Source organism: Peromyscus leucopus, chromosome 20, assembly GCF_004664715.2.
Source record: "Peromyscus leucopus breed LL Stock chromosome 20, UCI_PerLeu_2.1, whole genome shotgun sequence".
Lineage (NCBI taxonomy): Eukaryota > Metazoa > Chordata > Mammalia > Rodentia > Cricetidae > Peromyscus > Peromyscus leucopus.
Genome location: NC_051080.1, coordinates 25,984,949 through 26,005,820, shown reverse-complemented (window position 1 = coordinate 26,005,820; position 20,872 = coordinate 25,984,949).

The following is a 20,872-nucleotide window of genomic DNA, read 5'->3' as shown; positions in this document are numbered from 1 at the left end:
AGGCGCTAGGCTTTCACTGCAACTTCCGGTTCCGGTGCAGTCTTTCCTGACCTCCCGCCCTCCCATCAGTGCTGCTCTGGAGAGGTTCCCAAAGCCTTTTGTAGCCTCCAGGGAATCTTAATGGAATAGTTAATGTGGTCAACTTGACAGAATCTGGAATTGAATAGGAGACAAACCTATGGGCGTGCCTATGAGGGAGTTTCTAGATTAGGTTAATTGAGGCAGGAAGGCCCACCCTAACTATAGATGGCACTATTACATAGGCTATGGTCCCAGAATAATGCATAATACGTACATAACACACACACACACACACACACACACACACACACGGAATAACTCCTAGCACTCCTTAAACTGTAAGCCAGAATAAACTCTACTCCTTGTAGGTATTTTGGTGAGAGCAATAAGAAAATAAAGCAACTAGTACAGTTAGACACCCTCCACAAAGAAACAGCAATTTTTCTTTTACAAGTAAAGGGGTTAAAAAGAGAAAGCCATGAGTCTAGTAGGCAAGCTGCTGCCTGGAAATCTTTGCTGGTCCTTTGGCCCTGTCCAGAGCCAGAATGGAGCCACCACTTAGCTCGGCCCCAGGCAGTGTTACAGGGCAGCCAGAGTCAAGGAGAAGTGCGGCTTCCCTGCTTTCAACGGAGCTCCCAGGCCAGCCATTAAATATGGCAAGCTTAGCATTTCTCACTTCAAAGGAGGCTGGAATGTCCCGGGAGTCCCCGCCCACCCCCTCCTGCCCTCCTTCACTCAGGCTGTTCGCGATGCTGAATGAGACAAGGTCAGCAATTTCTAGCCTTTTGACGGAGCCCTATTTACCTGGCAGAAAATTAAAATGGAATTTGGAGAAAGCTAGGGGCAGCAATGTCAATGTCGTGCAGACAGGTGGCGAGGGCTGGCTTTCCACCTGCCTACTTCATTCCAGGCAGTGCCCAAAGCACCTGGCTAAGTGGGATCATGAGGACAGGTTCACCAGGGAATTGCTCCAACACGAGGCTAGTGTGGTCCAGGTAGAGTGGGTGGCAGCCTCCCGCCCCCCCCCCCCCGTAACTGGTACTCCTCCTCTTATCCTCAACCAAGGTTCCAGGTTCCAGAAGGCTACCCCAGTTCCTGCTTCCCAGGCTGTGTCACATACCCCATGTCTGCGACCCCACCAAGGAGCAGGTCTATTACTATCACAGCATCAAACTGAACGTCACTATCATGGGATGCATACTTTCAGACCGGCCCTCTTGGGGGTGGGGGTGGGGGTGGGGGCAGGGGCTCGGCATTATACAAAAGCAGAGAGATTCCTGTCACGTTCATCCCTACCCACATGCTGAATGTGGTATCAGGCAGCAAGGAGAGAGCCATTATTATGTGGGGGTATAGCAACAGGCTTGGAGTTTGATACCCTGAGTAACCTTGACCAAGTTTTCTAAACTCCCTGACCATCGCCTACTGATGATCACTGATGTAAGTATAACGTGGAACTTGGGGTGCTTGTTTAAAGGGTTGATAATAAGCCTGGTTCACATCAGGTGCTCAAACATTCATTTTTTTTTTTTGTTTTATTTTGTTATTTTGAAATAAGGTCACACATAGCCCAAGCTGACCTCAAACTCTTGGTCCTCCTGCCTCTACCTCTCAAGTACTAGGATTACAGGTATTCGACATCATGCCCAGCTCAGTACCCAGTGAATTTTTTCCATAGTGGATCATTCCCCCTGCTACACCATTTTATCATGCTCTCTGGTAGAGAATCAGACATTTGATCACAAGCACAACTGGCATCAACTGGTTTGGGAACAAACTCAGCTGACTCATTAAGCACAATGAGCAACTTATAGGAAAATAAATTACTGTGCTTGTTTGAAAGTGGGCCATTCACCACAGAGCAGTGTACCCAGGGCGCAGTGGCTCCATTAGACGGCTTCTTTTCTGGGTGTCACAGACCCTGCACACAGCTAGGATGGAGCCCAGCTCATAGGACTCAACAACTAACCATCCCCATCATCACCTACCATTATCATCAATTACTCAATATCCCTGGGGTTACGGGCATTCTCATTCATAGTGCTGGTGACTTCTCTTTAATATTATGTCTACTATAATAAAGAGTTTATCTCACCACTGTGACTAAGTACCTAGAAAGGATACTGAGGTTTATTTTGCTCATGGTTCAGTTGAGACTGCCCATCATGATGGTTAAGGAATGGCATGGAGATATGTGGTGACTCTTTTCAGCCAGACTGGGCAGCAGAGAGTTGGGTAAAGCTAGAATCAGAGAGCATGTAAAGGCCTGTCCTCAGTGACCTAAGTCTTCTAGCTAGACCCTCTCTGAAAGGGTTCATAGCTCATAGCAGGGCTACCATCTGGGACCAAGCATTTAAGCACATTAGTCTGTGAGGTGGGTGGGCCATTTTAAACTCAAACCATAACAGACAGGAAAATGCCAAGAAAAAAAAAAAAGCCTTGCAAAAGTTGTGAGCCATTTTTAGTGTTTATTGGTAGCAACAAAAAATGGGAGGGGGCAGAAAATCCTGGCTAGAGAGCTGGGCTTAATAGGTAAGGCGCTTATCATGCAAAACTGAGGACCTGCATGTAATCCCCAGCAAACATCTAACAACAGTTTTGTCCTACTGTTATAGGACTGTAATCACAGTGCTGTTGGACACAGGTAGACCCCTGAGGCTCACTGGCCAGCGATACACCTGAATCTGCAAACACCATTTCCAGTGAGACCTCACCTTAGAAACATGGTGGAGAACAATAATGATGTTGAGAATGATACTTAACATCCACCTCTGGCCTCCATGTGCATATAACCACACAAATACATACATACACAAATACACACACACACACACACACACACACACACACCACCACCACCACAACCACCACCACCACCACCATCACTACCCACAAAAGGAGAAAATCCCAAAGCAATACAATGTGGTTTATATAGGATAGTGACATAGTTTATTTTACAATATAAAATTGAAGTACACATCAAATCCAGTGGCCTGGTGACAAACTTTTTAAAGTGTATTAAGGAAGTCCACAATTGTTCATGTTATCAAGCTATCTCTGCAAATATTCATAAGCAACGTGTGGGGGTGCTAATTTCTGGCCTGAGTTAGAAGCTCCCATCTGAGATCCTGGGTTTGACCCTCACCCTGGCCCTCTAACTCAAATAAAATCCCCTTCATCTCTTTCTCTCTTTCTCTCTTTCTCTCTCTCTTTCTCTCTCTCTCTCTCTCTCTCTCTCTCTCTCTCTCTCTCTCTCTCTCTCTCTCTCTCATACACACACACACACACACACACACACACACACACACACACACACACACACACTCATTTACTCCATCTGTGGGATCACTCTTTACCCAGCTGCCTGCCTCTCTTACGAGCCCATCCTTGCTTTAATATTAAACACAGCAAGCCCAGATACAACTTGTTCCCCTTTCTCGAAATCAAATTAAACTTTCATGAAGGCTCATGAGTTCCTCTGTGTGGTTTTCCCTTCAGCTTCCCCACATAAGCCAATAAAGTCTCAATTAGATTAACCCCTTCCTGCCTCTGAGTGGGCACACTCATCTGAGAGGTGGGGGTGGCTGTAAATAGCCCCCCTGTTAGCTCTCAGCAAGCAGCTAGCTGGAGGGAATATTTGCAAAGCTAGTGCTTGGCTGCCTCCTCTGGGAGCCTCTCCGCTAACAACCTCCCTGGCGCTAAGAGCCCTGACTCCCTTCAATTGCTTCCCCTGACCAAACCGACCTCCTTCCTCACAGAACTGTCTTCGGGGAGCAAATTAGGTTGTTATAGATTCCAAACATATGCTCTAAATTCTCCCCTCGGTCTCTAACATGCTGCCATTTTTTTTCCCCTCTGTGAAACATGAGAGATGTCTTTATCACCTGTGAAGTGTCTGGCTCCCCACCCCCTCTTTGGCTTGGCCTCGACAGTCCCAGTCACAGCAAGCAGATGAAAAAGAAAAGTCCGCCAAGTCTGGGTTCTCAAAACCACAAAAACCACTTCGATACTAAGTCCCTCGGAAAGTGCAGAGTGTGCCTGTGTGCCAAAGCTGGGCCAATAATTACAGTTTAAATTTTACTCCAGTGGTAAGAAAGCCCTGGTGAGTAGACAAGATAGACAACTAACTGGCTAGGTCTAGGAGGCCATATTTGCAAGAAGGAGCAGCTCATTGGAAATATTCCCTAAAGACAGGTCTATGAGCTGCTTGGATTAGTGGGAGGTGTCACAGAACCTCCAGAGAGTCAAAGGAGAGTGAGAGACTAACTACAGTCACATGGGCAGAACTAGCTGTTCTCCACAGCTCTTTCTCAAGGAGGCAGCCCCCCTGGTTCCTTCACTGGACAAGTGGGTGCAGTTGCCAGTTAGGAGTGGACATGGTTATAGAGACAGTAGTTGGAGAATTTGTACTTTCCACAGTTAGAAAGAATTCTCTACAAACAGCAGGAAAGAAAACAACAGGCCCATGACCAGACCATTTAAACAAATAAGTCATTCCGAAGTGGGAGACAGACAGAATAGACAGGAAGACTAACTTTCAACGTAGAAACAGAACAACTGAAAACGAAGATTCTGGGAGCATCTTCATAGAAACATTGTCTTCATGCTTATCTAGGAATGTTTCTAACTTGCTGGTGAGAAGGAGCTATAGTCAAATGGGGGGGGGTGAGTATGTATATTTGTGTGTGTGTGTGTGTGTGTGTGTGTGTGTGTGTGTGTATCTGCGTATGTGTGCATATCTGGAGGACCATCCCTCCATAGAATGCATTACATCTTGTTGAAAAAAATCCTTTCATGCCATCACACTATCCAAAAACTAAGCATCTGTGCTGGCATTTAATAGGATATCTGCAAGGGGATCCACTTCAAAATAAAACCACCTGGGCAAAGATCAAATGCTTCTCAAGAACCATGTAATAGTTCATCACTATTAGAAACCCATTTATAGGCGCTCAGTTTTGGAAAATAGTTAAAGAGGCTTTCTCCACAGTTTCCCATTTGTCTAATAACAAATAATGCTTTCCTACGTGTGGATTCTATAGTGCACTCTATAAAAATGATGTTTATAAAGATGTGTCCTAGTTGGCTTCCCAGATGCTGTGACAAACAACATGACTGATTGTATGTGTGTGCATGTATGGGTATGATAGAGGAGATGCATGTGCAAAGGTATGCACGTGGTGGTCAAAGGACAGTTTTGTGGAGACATTTCCACCTTTACGTGTGTTTCCAAAGTGAACCCAGATGGTCAGTCTTTCATGGCAAGGGGCTTTGCCTCCTGAACCATCTCACTAGCCTTTCACCACACTTCGTTATAGAAATTAAGACCACATATGTATATAGAAATGCACACACACATGTATGACATGAATGCAGAAGGGAAACCAGGAGAAAGGGGGGAGATCCAAGGCAGGGTGGAAAGAGAGAGGAACTAAATTGAGGGAGTGAGGGAGGGGTATGGTCAACAGGATATACTTTAAATAATTTTTCCAGATGAAATCTAACATTATGTATGAATAATACAAAGAAAAAATACTTCAAAGGCAGAGTAAACTCAAGCTATTTAGAATGAAATAGTTTGCTACACCTTTTCCTGAATGCTATGATGGTACACGTACACACACACACACACACACATGCACACGCACACGCACACCAAACACAAATGTTTGCTTGACACTAAGATGCAGAATTCAGTAACAACCAGGTTAGAATTCAGGCTTGCTAGTAAAGGACAGGAGCACAGTAGTTGGGGTGGCCACCCACAGCAGGAGTCTGGGATTCACTTTCTAGCTGTAGCCTTTGATCATCCGGAAGAAAGGATTGAATTTGCAGGGTTCAGTACACACTCTTGCCTTAGGTACCCGAAAACTTAACTAAATTTAGAGTTCATCTGAAATTGTGAGGTGGGGCTTTGCTTAAATAAAACGGCAATGGGTGTTTGAAATGACTTCCTATCTAGCCTTAGACAGTAGGACAGTAGCTTCCTGGGAGACAGAGACTGTCTGCCTCCTTCCCCTTCTGGTTTTGGCATGGACATCATCATCAATGAATGCTGAATGTTTTAAGGAGGAAGCAGCTCTCATTCTGTTCTGCATTCATTCTTCTCTAAGGCATCCCTGCCTGTGTGGACCATGGGACCATAGGCTAGCTTTTACGATGCAAGATGCCTCAGTTTTGTAAAATAAATGAGTATTTCATAAATGAATTGAGGAGAAAACTTGGGAGGAAAGAAGAAAGGGATGGAAGGAGTGAGCAGGGAAGGAGAAGAAAGAAATTAAATTTGGGCTCGCTTCATAAAGCAACTCTTTAAGCTAATTCTCACTATAGGAAATCAGAGCATGCAGTCAACATAGTGAGGCCTGATTTTTTTCTGATATGTATACCCATTTTTAGTACCAAATATATCCATTGAGTAAGTGAATTCAAATTCCTTGACAAAGTTTGGAGAAATATGGAAGACAGCGTGGTAACAATGGCAACAGCTATAACATATTGCTTACTACAGGCCTCTGCAGGAAGAAATAAAGCTGCCCACGGTAGTCCACTTCTCCACAGAAGGGAGAATATTCTGACACAAGTATCTGAAAAGCAATGATACCAAGTGGATAGGAGAGTTGTTGCTAGAGAAAAACCCTCATGCTGACCACCACAGCAGGGGGATGGTACTTGAGGCTGGAGACCCAAAGAAGTTGGGTTCCAGTCCAGTTTTCCTCACAGCTGGACTTTTGCTAAGTGGCCTGATGTCTTCAGCCTGGGATTGTTATAAAGCAGGAGTATTGGATAAAGTCTACCTCAACTCAGGATGTTCTGTCATCCTTATAGTCTCATCAAGGACATGGACTGTAAGGTAAAATACTTCCTTTCTTATTATTCCTTTTATTTTTGAGATTATAATATAATCACGTAATTTACTCCTTCCCTTTCCTCCATCCAAATCCTTCCAAATGCTCTCTCTTGCTCTTTTTTTCCAATTCATCCAATTCACAGCCTCTTTTTTATCAATTGTTCACACACACACACACACACACACACACACACACACACACACACACTCCTAAATACATAAATATAATATGCTCAGTCTATATGTTACTTGTATATATGATTTCAGGGCTTACCATTTGGTACTGAATAGCCAACTTTTTAATATAGTGCAAGAGGGTTTTCTTTAAAAGAAGAAACCTTCTGAGTTCCCAGTTGAACTAATAATCTCTAGAGATGTTGTGTCCATGAAAGGTCCAGCTTTGTCCTTCTGCCTTAGGTCACCTGTGGTGCACTTGCCTGCAGGATCAGAGGGGTCTTCTTTGGTTAAATGGGGACAGAATTTCTGAAGAGATCAAAGGGTGTGGAAGCAGCACAGTAGAGATGTGACTGTGAACTTATAATTAACACACATTTGCATGTTTGTGACCTTTGGCTTGTTCTCCCTCTGTGTGTTTTAAAGAAAGGGCCCTTTCATCCCACTTTCCCTTCAATTAACTGAGTATCACCAGACCTTCAGCCCTAAGGTCACCTTTCAAGTCTAGGAAGTGGGGGAGGGGGAGCCAACAAGAATCATTCTGCACCCCTAATTGTCCTTTACCGGCACTGAAAAGGAAAAAGGATATCTCCTCATGGTTTCCTTTGAAAACACAATGCTAATTTTTGCCTGGTTTTTAGTCTTAGGGCTCATCAGCAAATGACCATTGAATGTGCATTATATATGGACATCATCCTGGATCCAGGTGTTGAAGCACATGGCCTTCTTTCATTGACCTTCCAGAAGCAAAACATACAAAGGAAATAGATTGACAGTTAACCCACTCAAGAGACAGGAACAGCACAGACATTGCTAGAGTATGCAAATCTAACAATGCCCCCCACTGTGTGTGTGTGTGTGTGTGTGTGTGTGTGTGTGTGTGTGTAGACTATTACATATTTGTTCATAATTGACCTCTTTGATAGTGAAATAGTCAATAGTATCAGATACATGGATAGCTAGCAAGGCAGGGTGATATGTACTTTCCTCAAGCTGGTACCTTTACCCAGTTTCTTCTATCTCCTCTTTTCTTTATCTATAACAGACATGGTTGATTCATCTAGATTCACCTCTATATTGAGGACGTGTTACAGAAGAGAAGAAGTCATATGATGAGTGTTATCTAGATCTATAAATGACTCTGTGGAGCAATGCTGTCAGAAAATAGAGTGCTTTTTTCTGAATGGTCACATGGAAGAGAATTGAGCATCTCCATTCTGAAAACCATGTAGCTATTGTTCCTGGTATTCCAGCATAGCATTTACTGTAACTGCTGTAAGAAGAGAAACCTAAGGTAAGAATCATTAAAAGAGGGGACTGAAGCGATGACTCAGAGGTTACCAGCACTTGCTACTCTTGCAGAGGACCTGGGTTCAGTTCCCAGAACCCACTTGGCAGCTCACATCATCCATAACTCCAGTTCCAGGGGATCTATCTGACACCCTTTCCTGGCCTCTTCAGGTGCCAGGAACATATGTCAATACATTTACATGCACACATGCAAAACACATATACATATAAAATAAATAAATTCTAAAATAGAATCATTAAAATGTTAACATCAAAATAACTATGCTTGTAACCTATTGACCTATGTGACCCTAAGACCATAGATCAGGTGACCTTCCTTCAATTACTAATGCTTCAATCAGAAATTCTGAAAAGAACGGTGGAGAAGACCTTCAACTTCCCAAACCCTGCTTTTATACTCATAAAATAAAGTTACTAATTAGGACTGAGTAGGAAAAGGAGATCCACACATCTGCCCCAGGCAGTAAGGAGAAATCACTGACCCACTGGGCAACTGGACACTATCATGGTGAACAAATACATGGTGGAGTATGGGAGATAAAGAGAGACAGGCGGTTCTTGTCCTGTGGAGAGAAGCAGATCAGAGGAGGTGAAGGCAATGAGGAATGGCCTAAGTAAGGTGAGTGGCCTGCTTGCCATCTGGGCTCATGCTGACGTCTGGGTCTCAGCTACTGCCAAAGCCCTTATCTGGGGTCCATGGCGCTCCCGCAGCTGTGGTCTGTGTTAATGTCTGTGGCTCTTGTTATCACCAAAGGCTGGGCAGATAGGGCTGCACAGAGTTGACCCCACCCCTCACTGGCTGCAACACTAGGGAGAACTGGCCTTGCCCCTCAACTGCTGCAGCAATCGGAGGAGTCAGTCCTAACACCTCACCTGGGCAGGACAATAGAGCAGACCCTGTTCTCAGGGGCATGGACAAACTAGCTCTGGGGGCATAAGAGTGAGATAGCTGGTCTTGCTACTCTTGTCTGCCATGTGGTGGCATTGCAGAGGGAAAGATGCCTCTTCCTTTGCCCCTCATGACCCACGACACTCGGGAGAGCAGGCCCTGCACCCCATCTAGGCAGCACAGTAGTGCTGACCCTATCAGCAGGGTCAGGGGTGTGAGGAGCCACCCCAAGAAGATGAGCATGAGAGATCTGTCCCTGCCATAAGGAAGTGTAGTCAAGAAGATACCCTTCTCCTCATCACCTGTGCTAAGTGGAGAAAGCTGGCCTTGAGGTCATGAGAGTGGAAGAGGCATCCCTGCCCTTCGCCAGCTACAGCACTGGGGAGAGGGACCCATGCCTCTCACCTGGGCGACACAGTAGAGCTGTCCCCTGTGGTGTAGGTGTGAGTGAGCAGGAAAACCAGCCAGCCCCTTGCTCCTTGCTGTGGCAATGTCAGAGAGCTCATCATGGTGGTGAGGACAGGGGAGAGCTGGAGGGCTGGCCAACCCTATAACCACCCAGGCTCAGAACCATGTCTATGAGTTGACCCACCACAACATCTACACCATCTGTGATCTGCTGGAGTACCTGAGGGGCTGGTACTGTAGACCCAAAGCTGCAGAATCTCCATGACACAGGGCAGCAACAGCATATCCAAGAGGAGTCCCAGGGAGGGCCCAGTATTGATAGTGTAGCAGAAACCAGAGGCCTCGAACCAGACCAGTGACTCTTTGCAATGAACAAGTGCAAGTAAAGATATATGGACTAAAGGATATACTATGTGACTCACTGCGTCACACTACAGCTTCCATGATGAACTTCTTTTTCTTTTTTCTTTTCTTTTCTCTTAAATTTAATTTTATTTTATCTTTGGGGGAGGTTGCAAGGGCAGATATGAAGGGACAGGGAGATGAATGGGATCGAAATGCATAACATGTAAGCCACAGAAAATCAATAAAAATTTAAAAAGTAAAGTTACTATAATTATACCAATGTGGGAGGCTTATTATTGTAATATATATACACATGTGTGTGTGTGTGTGTGTGTGTGTGTGTGTGTGTGTGTGTGTGTAAACTCGATAAATTATTAAGATGTTCACTTCAGCCTATTATTTCAGAGTTTTAAGGGAAAAAAAACTTAACAGTAAACATAATCTAGCCATCAAATCATATGAATTTTAAAAAAAAAAAGAAGAAGAAGAAGAAAGAAAGAAAACTGCCAATGCCCAGATTCCACCAGGCTTCTGGAAGTTTCTGTTGTAATGCCAAATATCTTTTCTGTTAAATCAATTCTCTTATGATGAATGTCAGAAAGTAAAGTTCCCCTGAGAAGACACATGTCAAAACACAAAGAAGGTGTGTTCAGGCCCATGTCACTGCTTAAGAATGAGACAAAATCCAGTAGGTTGCCAGACAACTCAAGCCCACTGAGAGCGGAGGGAACAGCGACAACGGTTGGAGAAGAGGATGTTCTTGTCGTCAAATCAAAACAGAATCATGAAAACAGGAAAACGGGCCTGGGCAGGACTGGTGGTGGCATTTTAGAAAAGAAGACAAGTATTTTGAAGCTCTTAAACAAAATAGGACCATGCCCAAGCTTTTGGAGAAGGGAGACATAATAAAATATGAAGGGTTGGGGAAGTAAGAAAGGAATTTCTGTCAGCCAAGGCACCAAAGTTTGGGAAGAAGTTATCCTTGCAGGGAGGAAGGTTCCCAATCTGGGGAAGGGATTCATCATGAGAAGATGTTTCAGGGAGTAGCATTTTGCGCACCCATGAGAACCCAAAGTAGCAGACATTTGGGTCTTCAAAAAATAAATAAACAAACAAAACAGACAATGCATTTCTTTTCATTTCTGTCAACCTCTTGGCCATTGCATTTAAGCTTTAAATTTCCATACATTTTCCACAAATAAAATGTTCCTGTGCTTCTTGTGGACATGATTCACAGGAAGATCTTCTCTCCACCCATCTCTCCTCAGCTTTCTTCCCATGCTAATGCCTTACCTTTATCTCAGTTTAAACTTCCAAATCTCTACTTTGGCTTCTGTGTTCCCAGCCAAGCTCTAGGCACACAGAGCAACCAGCATGCTTAACATGGAGATTGGCTTGAGAAACAGCTCACAGCTGTCAAACTCCTTGAGAAATAATTGCCTTTATTTCTGTCTGAGGAAATAACTTTTTCCAGGTGGAGAGGAACCAGGTCCTCACTGACTGAACATCACAACTGAGCAGATATTTTGCAAATAGCCCAATGTCCCTTTGCAAGAATCATCCCCAATAGGGGAAGTGGACAGGACAGAAATATTGCACTTAAATCTTAGGCTTTTAGATAACATACCTGAATCTTAAATTAGCTGATGGACTGGTCTAGAAACCATTCCTTAATCCAATAGCCTCACAGCAGTATGAGCACCCCACTCTAAAAATTTAGACATAAAAGGGTGATTTAAGATAACCTAGACTTTCTGGTCCATGGGTCATCAATCTTTGTTCATTTATTTTATGGTATTTGTTGTGGTGGTTTTTCTGTTTGGTTTGTTTTTGTAAGGCATTTCTTACACAATTTTGTGATCTGGAATGCCAGTCTTTGAAGGCAAACCCATGTATTCCATTGTGGATCTTAGTTTTAAAAACACAAACATTTTAAAAGTAATACAGGGTGGCCAGATGGATCAGCAAGAAGAGGCACTTGCTGCCAAACCTAGTGCCCTGAGTTCAATCCTGGGTCCCACATGATGGAAGGGGAGAACCATCTCCTGCAAACTGTCCTCTGACCTCCACATGTATATTATGGCATGTGTGTCCAGGTACACACACACACACACACACACACACACACACACACACACACACACACACACACACACAGTGGGAGAGACAGAATAAGTTGGCAAATGTAATTTTATTTTTTCAAAAAAATACTTAAAACACTAATACATAAAACATACAAATCTGAAACTGAATATGTAAGGTCATTTTCCCATCAAGAACCACAGAGCGGGCTCTGCTCTCACACCTCTACATCTTTGAGAATGCTGATGCTCTGCCTGTAGCTTCTTCCTCTCTCTGTTCACTTGTCAGGTTCCTGTTCATCTCTGAAGAGGCAGCACAAAGCTCACCTCGACAATGACTTCTTTCACTATGCCACTTTAGTTTCTTCTACCAAACCTTTACTCCTTGTACATTCCTCCACCATACTTCCGATAACGCAGTACCCTCTAACCAAAAGCTCCATAGCTCACCTCTACTCCCTTCTCTCCCTTCGTCACCTGTCACAGTGTGGCACACAGCAGGCTCATGGCCATGCATGCTGCACTGGAACAGTTTTCCCCTGATGTTATCTGATGATCGTGAAGTGAGGTGAGCAAGTCTTCCAGAATGAGAGCCATCAAGTTACAAAGCCAGACCAAACACAGGCACTTGGGCTCAGAAACTGAGTCCTTTTGCTTGCCAACCTGTCTCTCACTGGGCACATACCTCAGTCTCTCTCCCTCAGCCCAGGCAATCTCACACAGTAAGACATAGCATCATAGGGGATTAATTCAAGGAAAACTTGAATCTGAAAAGGTCTTGGGTGAGTAATTTGAAGACTCTACTGTCTAGATAGAAAGAAGGACCCAAAGTGAGCATTGTTGTCAATTAAGGGAGATTGATGGAGTTGGGAACTGAGAGGGGGCATGGTTAATACAACTTAAGCTCTGAACTACAAGAGATGCTGCTGCTTAGAACTTGGATGGCTCCCCGTGTTTTTGTATGCCCATTCAAAGTAAAGCATGTCAGCATGCCTTGTAAGCAAGTAAACACTTACAGGTGAACTAAAAATTTGTGTGTGTGTGTGTGTGTGTGTGTGTGTGTGTGTGTGTGTATTTATGCCTGTAATTGTGAGTCTAATGCAGTTTTCTGTGCTTGTGTGCATAAAAATATGTTCTAAGGTTATCTATATTTTATACGTAGGTTTGAAGGATGGTATGTCTATATGTCTTAGTCAGCATTCACAGCTTCTTGCTGCTGCAACAGACAAATCTCAAAAATCTCACACTTGAACTTAGATTATGTGAAGTCCAGTGAGGCCAGGGACTCTGATATAATTTCCACTCAAGAGATTCAAATTTCTCTATTTCATGAGAAATTTATTTTAATGTCCAGTTGGTGGGGTTGCTGCGGTAATGGAAGAGAGTAGTGCATGATTAAATACTTTTTAAGGCTGGGGGTGGATGTTGCTTATATAATTTCTATGCAAACCACCAGGCAAATGCAAATGCATGATTCTAATTTAACCTCAGTGGAGACTGAGAACTGTAATCTTCTGTATGCTAAGGCAGAAAAATGGGATTGAGAAAACAGTTAGCATTGTCTCTGTTACACCATGTCTTCTCACTGTAGCACACACACACACACACACACACACACACACACACACACACACACACAATCTGTCATAGAATTTAGTCATGTGTTTGGTGTAGAACCCCACCTTCAGGTGCTGAAAGGTAAAAGCCATGGATTGTCCATATTCCCATATAGTCATTTACAAGAAACACATCTAAGTCTCTGAGAACACCTTAAGAATTGCAATAGAGTCATCTCAAAGCAGACCCCAGTGGAAGGAAAATGGCTCTGGGGCAAATGAGCCATCCCAGGACAAGAGCAGGGAAATTTCCTACCTGGTTAATGAAGGAGAGGGACTAGAAGCTCAATGGAAGATTTGTGAAGATTTTTCCCTTGGGGGATTAGAGTCCCACTAATGCAGCCTCAAGTCCTTAATTTCCTCTTCCTCAACCCGCTTATCCAGGTAAAGCCAGGCTGATACAAACATCCCTACTATCCTAAAGGAGAAAAAAATTACACAAGTCTGTTTCCTAATCACCCACGTAAGGGCAGGTGGCTTCCCTTCAATGATTGCAAAGCATCTACCAAATATTTACTGTCTACTGTGGCATCACAAAGAGATTGCTTGTGTGTCTTGCTCCACAGATGTAACATCTCTTCAATGGATAGGTTCTGGGAATGTCTTTCTGTATGCTGTGAATGTGTTGCTCTGGTTGATTGATAAATAAAATGCTGATTGGACAGTAGCCAGGCAGGAAGTATAGTATAGGTGGGATAAGGAAAGAGGAGAATTCTGGGAAGTAGAAGGCTGAGTGAGGAGATGCTGCCAGCCGCCACCATCCTGAGAATAAGATATAAAGACACTGGTAAGCCATGAGCTACGTGGCAATGTTTAGATTTATAGAAATTGGTTAATTTAAAATGTAAGATCTAGATAGCAAGAAGCCTGCCGTGACTATACAGTTTATAAGTAATATAAGTCTCTGCGTGTTTACTTGGGTCTGAGTGTCTGAAGGAGCCAGGTGGAGACAGGAAAACTCCAGCAACAGATAGCACCAACTCTGAAACATAGGGTGTCTCTCCTCCCTGGGCTGTATGCACTCTTCCAGGAGCTGTGAAAACTTTGACTTCATTTTACTTCTAATCTAAGATCCACATCCCTGAAAATGTGTGTCACATTTCAGCTGTCAGAGGTGTACAATAAGGGTTCTCACTATAGCTTAAGGGATTGCAATGCTAGAACCTGTGCCTGTCCCTGAGATGTTTATTCAGCTGGCCTCACATGGGCCTAAGCATTAGGTTTTTTTTTTTTTTTTTTTTTTTTTTTTGCTGTTGTTTCATTATTATTTGTTTACTATTCATGCAGTCTCTCTCTCTCTGTCTCTGTGTGTGTGTGTGTGTGTGTGTGTGTGTGTGTGTGTGTGTGTTTCTCCTGTGAGCACAGCTATTCAGTTGAGAGGACAATCTGTGGTCTGTCTTTTCTCCAACTTATTTGAGATAAGGCCTCTGTTGTTGATTACTATATGTGTAAATTGGGATTATAGCACGTGCTACTGTATCCAGGTTCAGGGGATCTGAACTCAGATCATCGTACTTGTGTGGCAAGCACTTAACCCACAGGCCACTTTCCCATCCACAGCATCAGGATTTTTAACAGCTCCCTGGGCAATTCTCGGGCTCAGCTAGATGAAGAATCATCAATGTAAAAGGAAGAAAGTGATTCTCTCATGCCTGGGGTCTTTATCTAACCTGATTCCCACTAATGATTTCCATTTAGCGACATGGCAGGTGGCAGGGAAAACCTGCCTAGAGGTTTGCTCTGGCTTTCACAGACACACAGAATCACGAAACAAAGTCAGAACCACAAGCACCAGCCGCTCCTGGGTGGAGATGTGGGGAAGATGCATATTTGATCAAGGGCAACATCACAGCAACTTTCTTCTCATGAACACTGAGTACATAATGTGTTGCATGAAGTTTTCGTTGCAAATGAAAGCAAAATGACAATAGAAGATGAGCTTTGAAGCTATCCCATAGTTGTAGCATAGAATGGGATTTACTTGGTTCAGAAAACCTAGAAAAAAAAAAAAAAGGAAAGACTAGTCATGGTAGAAAGAGGATTCAGGAACCTGGCAGAAAGCTAAGTCTAAAAGGATCCAGCAGAAGAAACATCCTGTAGGACAGGAATGACTAGAGAATGCTCATCACTAGTAAAGTTGGGCATTCAATGTAAAGTTGGTCCTCCTATGGCATGATGCCCTTAATAATCCAAGTTGTTCATTGAAGTCTTACGTGCAGCACATTTGTAGCATTGGCATCTCTGAGGAGACTAATAGGTCACAGAAGTGCATGCTGAATACAAGGATGTGAAGGGTCAGCTGCATGGGTGTTCCCTCTTCTGAATCCAATACAATGATGGCAGTACAGCCCTGGGGAATGGGGATGTCTTGGAATTCTAGGAAGTGGCCGCTCGTTAAGGTAAGGGAGGTCTATGGCGGATATGGAAATGAAGTGAACAACAGAGATGTGAGCTGTGAGCTGCAGTGTGAAAGAAGAGAGAGGCCCATTGATTCACATGGTCAGCAAGCACCGTGCTGAATATTTTGCATATGTTAAAAAGCAGAAAAATGATACACATTATCACAGAGTGTGCATCCATTCTGGAAGAGGAAGATTGGCAATGGCTAATAGACTTTAAATGGGTAATTTACATGATGGGTGACAAGGTGACACTAAGGTGGGAAACCAGCAAAAGCACAGCAAGTGAGAGGGTGGGGGAGGGATCAACCCTGTCGAGATGGTAAAGGGGACAGGAAATGTCATCTCTAAATAGGACCATCAGACAAGTGTGGTGGAGATAGTGAGAGCCGAGAAGAAGACCTGAAGAATGAGAGGCACCCAGCGGAGCTCTCTGGGAACTAGCTGAATCCCTAAAGAAGAAGCACCCTCAGTGTTCGGAAAGATGAACGTGGGCCAAGCAGGGGAGGTAAAGACAGCACCCGTCCCCATTTTAACATGAATAGATAAGAGAATAACAGTGCTTAAAGTGAGGCAAAGACTATGTAGACAGCTCAAATAATACTAAGATTTACACAAATGGTGGCCATGAACACTGGGCACATCACACATGTTTAGGACATAAGTTTTCTTCTCCCTTCAGATTTTTCACTTGCTTTTTATGAGAAATTTGAAAACTGATATTCCGTGACCAAACATGCTTTCATATTGCCTCCCTTTAAGAATCCTGGAGATGGTTACCACTTAGGAAAAAAAAATAGTGATAATGATAAATAACAGCTCCTTATCTGTGGTAGTTTGAAAGAAAATGCCCCCCCCCAAGGGAGTGACACTATTGGGAGTTATGGCTTTGTTGGAGTGAGTATGGCCTTATTAGAGGAAGTATGTCACTGTGGGGGTGGGCTTTGAGTTTCCTATGCTCAGAATACCACCCAGTATCTCATTTGATTTCCTGTTGCCTGCAAGATATAGGACTCTCAGCTACCTCTCTAGTACCATGTCTGCCTGCATGCCACAATCTCCTATACCATGATGATGATGGACTGAATCTCTGAACTGTAAGCGAGCACGTTAATTAAATGTTTTCTTTATAAGAGTTGCTGTGGTCATGGTGTCTCTTCACAGTAATAGAAACCCTAATTAAGACAGTGTCCAAGACTAATTTGGAAAACAGGGACAAGGTGAAGACTCTCATTCATCTTTCAAATGTTGACCCTGGAAGGCACCTGTAGGGCCCAGAAGCAGCTTCTCCAAAACTAGCTTCAAGTTCACTTTCTTGGATAGCTACAAGGAGATACCCATAGATGGGCTTCCCACACAAGACATCAGCCAACAGGCAAGAAAAGAGGGAAGCACAGCCTTTCAGCACCTTACACTGCAATGCCCAAGTCTACCAAGTCTACTACATGACTGGGTAGACACCCTGCCAATGGACAGTTGCCCCTTTCTTGAAAGAGCACTAATGAGATGGAGTATATGACTAGGAATGTGAGCCAAACATTCCTAGTGAGGAGAGTTCAGAGTTAGAAACAATACCCCTAACACAGCTTTACATTGAATAAGCAGATAAGATTGCCAGAAAATGGGCAGGGGCACATATGTCAAAGGAGTGAAACAGAGTTAAGGAGTGAGAAGTGAATGGTTTTCCTCCTTCCCTCTCTCTTTCTCTCTCTCTTTCTTGATCATTTAATTGGGGGATACATTTACAATCTGTGAGTAGAAATAGTGAATGAGTAGTTGTATGCCCAAGATTGACCTTCACATCAAAGTTCCTGGCTGGAGATATAATTTTGGAATATAATCAGAAAAAAATAAAAATAGCAAAATACAGTAAAGGTAGTTTTCATTTCTCTTTGTACCAGCTTCATGGAAAAAAATTCTGGGCTTGGTAGCTCATGCCTGTAATGCCAGAAATGGGGAGGCTGATGCAAGAAAATTGGATTTGAAATTAACCTGGGCTACACACGGAGTTCCGGGCCAACCTGGGCTACATAATGAGATCTTGTCTTAAGAACTCCTTCCTTACCAAAAAAGCTAAATTACTGGAATTTAGTTTTTGTCAAAAGAGAGGAAGTTCTTGCAGTATAGTGGAAAGGACACACTATCTGGGGAAATAAGACCAAGTGAAGTTTATGTTGTGGTCTCTCCATCTGTATAAGCTTAGTTGAGAATGTTTGCCTCAGTTCCCTCCCCATTTATCCAAGTATGTGAACCTTTACCTAGTCAACCGCACATGCTGTTACTGAGCGAATTTGTGCCAGGAATACACAACATGGAACTTTCCCCCATTTAATTCTTTTCCACATCCTAGTGCTGAGAAGTACTGATTGTATAGAGTTGCCTAGGATACCTGCCCTGTCTACTTTTATGAATTGGCAAACTTTCCCTATAAAGGGTCAGACAGTGGATGTTTTAGATTTTTGTGGGCCATTCGGTTTTGCACATCTCTGTTGTAGGCAGCCAGCATTGCTTCTGCAGCTTGAGAGCAGCCATAAACAATGAGTGAGAAATGTGCACAGCCATAGCTTATTGCCTTCCCTGGCTCACATAACATTTTGCTGTCTAGTAAAATTGAGTTTTACAGTTCTGCTTTCAGTAATGGTGAAGTGGCTTGTATTCTTGTATTGGTGTACACTTCCCACAGATGAGACATGGAGCGGGGAGAAAAAAAAATGTGAATATATATACAGAAATCTTGGAGAAGACCAAGAACAGGCAGGTCTGGTCTGTACACATATGTTTAAAAAAGGATGGCACAGAATGGGTTTTCCTTTTGTTATGCCTGAGGGTAAACTTAGTCTGGTTTTTTCAGAAAATCTAGGATTCAGCTGAAATCTTGTTGAAGACACAGAGAACAGAGTTCGAGGAAACTACACCAGCTAGGAAGTGAGGGGAGGGATTTCAAGACAGATTTTAGAGAAAGAACGTTCAAAATTATGCATACAAACTCTTCCCTAATCCTTACTTGGTAACTCAACTACACATGCATAAGCAAGTCTCAAGCATCTAAATTAAAGGTGGGAAAACTGAATGCTTATTCTAGCTGCGGACAACAACAGGGAAAGCAGACTTCAAAGTATGACCTGAGTGTTGAGCTGGGTCAATCTGTTTCATGGAGGCAGGTGGGATGGGGAGGGTGAGAAGGAGAGAGATCTACACACATGTAAACACAAAGTGTGTATCCATATATATATTATGTGTGTATGTCAGAGACAGAAGCACAGAGACACTGAGTGAAATAGTAGAGAATAGACAGAGAAACACAGATGTCAGAGACACAGAGAGAGAAACAGGGACATAAAGAAGAAAGGAGGAAGGAAACAGAGAGTCCATGGCAAGACATGGTAACATTGCTTAGTTGACCTCATTATTAGGTCTCTGGTATATCACAGTACTATCTTTTTGAGTTTCAACAAGATGTCATTGCTTCTTGCCCTCCCCATTCATTCTCAGGCCTGGTAGAGTCTCCCAGTGACCCTACTAAAACATTACTCTCTAATTTTGTTATAAATATTTTTGTTTGTATTTTTTTATAGGTCATCCCTTGCTAGGCTGATTCATTAAGGGACATAATTTGTCTTGACAGGAGGCTGTGGTGTTTTCTGGCTCTTTGTTTCCTCTGTCTGAAATTGACCCCACCAAGCACTGTGGCTTCCACTTTGTCATGGACTCAGTAGTCACCTGCATCAAGCTGCCCCTTCCCATGGCATTATCTTATTTTTGGTGTAACTACTTCTCCAATACTTCCCTAAAGTCCACTCTGGACTTTCTTAGATATTTCCAGAAGCCAGGTCCTCTGCCCTACATCCTTGATTCACTCCCTAGCCTGGTCACAAGACCCAGATAACTCTGGATCCTATGATGCCAGAGCCACAGCTGTTCCTGACTTCTAACCATAGCCTTTGTGTTTGGGAAATTAAATAGACACAATTATTATTAGTTTTATAAACTGACTTTAAACCATCTGCTGTCATAGTTCCAATTAAATGGTTCTTTTTCCCCTTCTAAATAAAATTTTCTGGGCATTTACCTTGGATGTGTGTTTATCGAGATAAATCATTTCCAATTTCCTATCAATCATAGAAAAAGTGGTTGACATTTTGAATGGAGAAATTTTCTCACTCTCCAGGCGGATGTTAAGTTGACAATGACATTTAAATTAATTGCTTTTTACCCTAAGTTGTCTATCTGCTTAAGGAAGGCCATGATCCTTTTAGGGTTTCTGGTGGTAGAGGGTTAAGATGAAGACATGCAAACAAACTCAATTTACCAACCAAATAAGACAAGCTTTTTAAGAGAAAGAGAGAAAAAAAACAGAGCGAAGTAGACGAACTTCGATGAAGAACTTCATTGTTATCTTCTAACTTTCCTACCCAAATGTTACTGACATGAGTCACATACACACCCAGAGCATTTGGAGACAAAAGAGGGGTTCCATTCTGTATCGCTTAGCTCTTAAAAAAATACTACATCCTTCCAAGTAAGCTACATTTTTATTTTATTCCTCCTTCATACACACACACACACACACACACACACACACACACACACACACACAACAATTTAGACCCATGACAATGCCTCAGTGGGAAAACGTGTTTTAGTTGTTTGTTTCTGTCACTGTGATAAAATAAAATCAACTTAGTTTTTTTAAATGTATTTTAGCTTTAAATGTATTTGGCTAGTAGTTCAAGAGTCTAGTCCATTGTGGTAAGGAGAATATAGGCCACCATGGGAAAGAA